The sequence below is a fragment of the Papaver somniferum genome, chromosome 6, assembly GCF_003573695.1.
Source record: "Papaver somniferum cultivar HN1 chromosome 6, ASM357369v1, whole genome shotgun sequence".
Classification (NCBI taxonomy): domain Eukaryota; kingdom Viridiplantae; phylum Streptophyta; class Magnoliopsida; order Ranunculales; family Papaveraceae; genus Papaver; species Papaver somniferum.
The window spans coordinates 125,066,902-125,073,771 of NC_039363.1; the positions used below are offsets into that span (position 1 = coordinate 125,066,902).

The following is a 6,870-nucleotide window of genomic DNA, read 5'->3' on the forward strand; positions in this document are numbered from 1 at the left end:
TTCTATGTGTTGTTCGACGGATTTTCTTGTTGTTTTTTTTTCATCGATATGGTTATTTTGGGTACTGTAATTGTTGTTTATTCGGACAATTCATGAAGTGATACTATTTTTCTGATGAAATTTTTTTTTGTCTTGTTGGAGTTATCCCATGCGTAACAACTAACAAGAGTCAAGAAATTACGATTGCACCAAGCTTTCTTAGACCATCTATATACAATGCAGAAATTGACGTTTAATCCCAAACTGGTTGGGCTTTAGACATGATCCTGTCCTCTAAAGCTTAGTACTAGAAAATCTAAATTTACCAAATTATGAACTGGTTAATTCTTTTTCAAACGATTTGGTCCAAAATGAATTTTTACGATGACAAAATTATCCATCAAATATGTAAGTTTTCGTGATTTAGTTTAGTTCTCTTAAATCTAGAAACGTCTTCATCTCTCCGCTTCTCATCTCCGACAAATTTGTCTCTTCCCTTCTCGATCTGCTGAAAAAGAAGGTGGAGTTTACACGTTAATTTCTCTCACTCGATCTGTTGAAGAGGAAGGTGGAATTTATTGACGGAGCCATCGAAAACCATTGGAGGTATTTTAACATTTCTATTTTTTGAGATTTTGAGAATTCAAAGCTTTGATTTCATACAAAATTTATTTTCTGATTCAAAATCAGTGCTTCGATCTATAATCTTGGGATTATTGTCATCATTTTGAGTCAAAAATTATCAAAAATATTTCAAAGAAATTTTTGCAGAATTTTTTTAGAGTTCCTAATTGAATTGCGATCTATCTTTTTCTTCATAACATCATTTGGTTTCATATTTGGAATTATCAAAAAATAAATTGTCAAAAATATTACCCATCTAATCTTTTCAAATATCATTTGGATTGGTTTTTCAGCCAGATATTAACTACATACTGAGTCTACCCACACTATTTAGATGAGTTTCTCGAAAGTTTAGTGTAACCTACTTGATTTTCATATTTTAATTTGCCTTGTAATCTGTAGAAAAATGCTGAACTGAGTCATTATAAAACTTTACCGATTTGGCCAGGCTAATGAAGAACGGATCCGTCGATTGCATACTCTGCTAAAATGCTATATACATTTATTTTTGGAAGAAACTGACTGCAATGGATTCTTGACAAAGCTTTAGTGCGTCACACGAGTAACAATAGGCTTCTCTTGGCACAATTATTGCTTTACAAGTTGTCACTAATACTTCTCAATCTGAGAGGTTAAGGCAAGCATGATGGGTACATTTTTATCTCTTAATTTATATCTGTTAGTTTCTATATTTGTACTTATATAGGTTGTACACCTTAAACCCGAACTTAAAAACAACATTGGTTAATTGAACCAAATTACTGACAACACAGACATCCAATCAATATATAACCTACGACTGAGGTCAAATAACTCGGTGGCGAGAATTGAAATTGGGGTTTTCTTTATTTCTTGGCAATGTTGGCATCCTTGCAGAAAGGATAGCATCTCTAAATTCTTATCGAAGTGGGAAAAAGTTTAAAAGGAACAAATCATTTGGGTGTAAAGAAATTTTGGACTTTAGTCCAACAAATTGAAGCAAGCACCACTGACGGACAAAAAAAAATGATATGGTGAAAAAAAATGATTTGTTTCCACTCGAACACATTTCAAAAGTGTTGTTGGGTTATGGAGATTAGTGGTCGACGTGGAAAAATCTCAACCATAGTTCATTTTTGTGATGGTATGAGCAGTGGTTAGTGGCGATGTAGTCCTTAGTTAAAGGACCATTTGAATAGATTATTTCTCTCTTTTGAATTTTAGAAAATACTAGTCCTTAGTTAAAGGACCATTTGAATTGATATAAATCATCTCTTTTACGTTGTATGTGTATAGATACACATATATATGAGGGATGCACTTGGGTGTGTTCAGCAAAATAACTTCTTGGTTCTTTTGTTTCTTCTTTACACTGTTAAATTTTTGAGATAATACTAATTTTAAATGTGGACGTGTACAAGTTTGTACACTGACATATGCATGAGTATGATTTTAGAATTAAAACAGTCTGTTCTCTAACTGACTTCGTTAATAACGACAGTGTTCTAATGGATCGACCGACGAGACATGTGAAAAAAAGCTATACATCTGTAATCAAACAATGACCGATTATGTGGCACTCTCTCTCTCCCTCCCTCCTTTCTCTTATACTAATACTAATAGTCGTTGAATTTGAATTCGTAATCGGCATTAATAAAGATGTTTTCTTCTTATGGAAAGATTGAGTCAGAGGATTTTTTATGGCACACTCTTGGTCCAAAGCGAGGAAAGCTACGAGATTTCTCTTTCATTCAGTTCAGTACCAAAGAGGTATATCATCCATTACTTTTAACTGCTATAGATTGTTATAATGTATACATTCTTTGTAGGAAGATTCGAAATGCTTGAATACCAATGTAGTACAGAGTGAGCAGGTTCTAAATAATCTTAAATTTTAAGATTCATTGTATGTTAATGTGTACATAGTTGTACACCTATTGATTCTTGATGTGTACATAATTGTACACCTGTTGATTAATGTACACACAGTTGTATAAATGTTGATTTTTGATGTGTACATAATTGTACACATGTTGATTTTTGATGTGCATCAGGTTGTACACTTGTTGATTTTAGATTCACTCTAAAATGTGGTGAAATTCTTTGTTTCACTACTGACTTTTCCATTTGTTATGTTAATGAATGTATTAAAACTGGATTTTGTAACGTAACTTAGATGACTTGAACAAAAGAGTAAATGAGAACCAGTTTGTGCATATTTTGTTATTGAATTATTATCGTGCACATAATTGTACACCTGTTGATTCTTAATGTGTACATAATCGTACACACACTAATTTTTAATGTGCACATAATTGTACACATGTTGATCCTTTCTTATACTTTTATGGTAACTGCAGGGCCTTATGTCACTTCCTTGACCATGTGACGTTCGAGAGAAAAGATGACTTTTTTGAGATGTTCAAAACCTGAGCTCTTTTACTGAACTTAAGGTGTGTCTTTATTTTGTTTGTATGGGTTTACTTTTCCATCTGATTCTTATTCCTTCGAATCCATCTGATCTCCTCCCATATTTTTTTGAAATTGAACTTTGTTATTCTCTTTTATATTCTACAAAGAGTTATTAAAGATGTGTACATAGGCACCATATGGTTGTACACCATTGTATGACCTATTTTATCGATATATATGACCTATTTTGTAGATATGGATGAGGGTTTGTTATAATTTTTTATGGGAGTGTACATGGTTCTACACCATTGTGTTATCTCAATAATATATGCATGTTTTGGGTATTAATGATGGATTTTTGTAAGTATGTACACAGTTATATATCATTGTGCTCTCTCACGATTTTATGTTGTTGTTTTTTTGTATGTACGTTAGATTTGTTGGGGTTTTGTAGGTATATAGTTGCATACCATTGTACAATCTCACTAATATATGCATGTTTTATAGGTGTGTACATAGTTGTACAACACTGTGTTATCTCAATAATACATGCATCTTTTGTGGGTATAAATGCTGAATTTTTGTAAGTTTGTACATAGTTGTACACCATTATCTTCTCTCACGATTTTATGGCCTTTTTTGTGGGTACGTATGTTGTATTTTTGAATTACTGTAGGTGTGTACACCACTGTAGAATCTCAATAATATATGGTTTGTTTTGGGTATGGATGCTATATTTTTGTAGGTGTGTGCTCTCTCAAAAATATAAAAGAACTAATTCTTGATGAAACCCCAAGTAGTTGTTTTTCGATATCATGAGATGATTTTAGTAACATGCTTGCTACGTGTTTAGGTACTTATCGAGGGAGCTTAAAAAAGTGGAGAAGAATAATGGACGGGATTTAGATATTAACGAGGTATCCAATTCCTTCTTACTTGATGATTTAACGGATTTGTGCATATCTTTTACTTTACTTTTTGTTGTAACTATTATGGTTCAAATTATATTAGGTTTGTCTGGACATTAGTTTGTTTTCTCCCTTAAGAACAGTAGTCGCCCTTGAATCTGATTCTAGTAAGCAGTTTAGTTTTGTTATGACTAATATGGTTCAATTAAGCACTTTGTTAAGACTCCCGAGTGCATGGAGTAATAATATTATTAGATTTTGATGGGCTAGCAATGACTGCAAAAGGTTTATTTTGGGATAAAACATCTTTGTTATTTGTGGAAGTTTATGTTACTTTTGTTTCATATGATATCTAGCAAAATCCTCTTGGTTTAGCTATTACAAAAATGTTGTGAGTCATTGTGGCCCTTTACGTGTGCCCCATATTTATAGTAATGAGTTTCTAGAACTGCAACATACTATGAATGAAGGCATATTTATAGTCACCGTGGCCTAATATTTAATGTTGTAATGATTTTGCAGGTAAAGGACTGTAGGCGAGGGAATATTGAGTTTATTTTAAAGCACAAGAACCTCTTTTTTTAAGTTAGTAACTTTTGGGCATGTTTATAGATGTATACATGTTTATACACCAATATAAACTAAGATTTTTAAAAAATGAGAATGGGTACTTTTTTGTATCTCTCGGAATGAGCTTTCCGAATATACAAGGTTTGCGGATTTTGGACAAACGGTTTAAAAGATAAATTGTTTTTAATTTTTTTTTATTATTTAAAATTGCTGACATCATCATGAGTCACTTTGGACTAAACTACCAATATTTGAACTAAATTATAAATCAGGAAGGTTATATGTGTATTTTTCATATTTTAAATAACTTTTGGACTAAATAGAACCTAGTTAACTCGAGATGGACTAGCCGTACTTTTTGACGCGTTTTTGGACTAAACCGTTTTTTTCCCACATACAATGGCATAAGAACATGGCATATATGTTATAGTTTTGGTGGCAATATACGCTTGATATTTTACATCATATTGGATGTTAAAAGCACTTATTGAAACGAACAGTGGCTTAGCCTAGCCGTTTCAGTAACGATAGTTTCTATCAGAGATGTTGTTTCTGTTAGAGCATTGCTCGGTCGACCTCGCATCTGTTGCTATCTCAAGCATGTTTGTCAATGTTAGTGATCAAAACTATAAGTCTTGATTTCTAGTCTATTATAGCTAAGTCTCGGACTAGGATAAAAAGTGTAGTTGAGCTCAAGGACTTCATGGCGATTCATCATACAAGAAGAAGAACTACTCAAGGAACCGGTGGAACTTCTCGACAAAAAGGTATGTGAAGACTTGAACTTATCTGTCACTCAAAAGTCTATCTACTGTATCTCCTACTCTTTGACAAGAAGTCGGATGCTATATATATAGACTTGGATTATACACATTTGGTATTTTGAGCCGAGTATACCTCGCCTATCTATATCTCGAAATATGTGTTGGTAAGCTTTTCGCTTCAACCAAGTTCATCTTTTCCTAGTGACGGAAGTCATGATATGTTTCAATCACTTTGAAAATTGCTTTGACGAGAAATGGTTTGTGAATAACAACTATATAACGTCCTCTAAGAATGTTTCAATGATTGAAATGAGAGTTTATATTACATAACCAATGGTGGACATAAACATTGTTGTGGAAATACATTTATGTATAAGTCCTATTCCTTGAACCAAAGTTTGCGAACTTTGTTGATCAAGAGAAACCGGAAGAACGGCTTGTTGCCAAGTCCGCGAACTGCCGAACTTCTCATCCCGAGAAATTCTGCTGGAGTTGACGAACTAGCTGCGTCCGCGAACCCAGTCCGCGAACCGGCGGAAGGTCTTTGCCAAGATTTTCTGCTGGAGTTTGTAAACTCTACCGGTTGCTTAAGTCCGCCAACCTAGTCTGCGAACTTGAGAAAGGTTATATATCTGAAGATGATTTCTGAACTTAAACTTAAAAAGACTAAGGAATGCAGTATGCAAACCGTGGCTATAAAATTTCATGAACCGATTCAAGTGAATCAAATCATCTTTTCTTCAATTGTGTCTTGTGTAGTACATGAGATTTCCTTGCAATTGAACAACTCTCTAACTAGTTCATTTGAAGTCATTTGAATTAGTTATGGTGAAGAAGAACATGGTTGATATGAAATGCTCATATGGCTAACCTTTTGGTTAACTATTGTTGAACCAACAAGTGCATACGTTTGGGTACGGTTAACAAACCTAGAAGTGCGCATTTTCAAGTGTTTGTAACAAGCTAAGTTTTCGATCTAACGGTTGAGAAATATTAGTTTGAATCTAAATCAAGTTTTCATCTAACGGTGGATATTGTTTGCTTTGTGACCAAGGAAAAACCCTGATTTGAAAGACTATATAAAGGAGACATCTAGTATTGTGCAAAACTAATCCCCACACCTTACGTGAAGCCAGACCGATACTACTTTTATCGTAGTTGTGTGATCTAATCTTGCATCTTCTATCGTACGAGTACAATCAGATTGATTGGCTTGAGATTGATATCTCCGATAGGCAAGATATAAAAAGTAATCACAAACGTCTTCGTTTCATCGTTTGTGATTCCGCAACATCTTGTTTCGCTACCATACGATTAAGATTGTTGTGAGGTGATTGATTAATCTAGGCTGTGCTTCGAGAATATAAGACCGGATTATCAATTGCTTCATGTTCATCTTGATTATTATCAAAAGACGGAACAAAACTTTTAGGGTTTATCTGTGGGAGAGATATTGATCCTTTGACAGACTTGTCTGTGTGAGACAGATTTGTTTATTGTCCTGCGATTTTGGATCGTAGCAACTCTTAGTTGTGGGTGAGATCAACTAAGGGAATCAAATGTGCAGTATCCTGCTGGGATCAGAGGCGTAGGAGCATAATTGTGCCTTGGATCACTGGGAGATTGATTTGGGT

The 6,870-nt window shown here is 33.9% G+C and overlaps 1 long non-coding RNA gene across 2 annotated transcripts; it reads left to right on the top strand.

Moving 5' to 3' along the window:
• The first annotated feature begins 450 nt into the window (after window positions 1-450).
• Window positions 451-4,534, top strand: LOC113286143. 2 transcript variants are annotated; one of them, XR_003329135.1, is made up of 6 exons: window positions 451-585; window positions 1,052-1,253; window positions 2,084-2,352; window positions 2,943-3,035; window positions 3,848-3,911; window positions 4,425-4,534. It is a non-coding gene; the product is annotated as an uncharacterized LOC113286143 (long non-coding RNA). The 2 variants fall into 2 exon arrangements; XR_003329136.1 differs by having other exon boundaries at window positions 2,263-2,352.
• The last annotated feature ends 2,336 nt before the right edge of the window (window positions 4,535-6,870 follow it).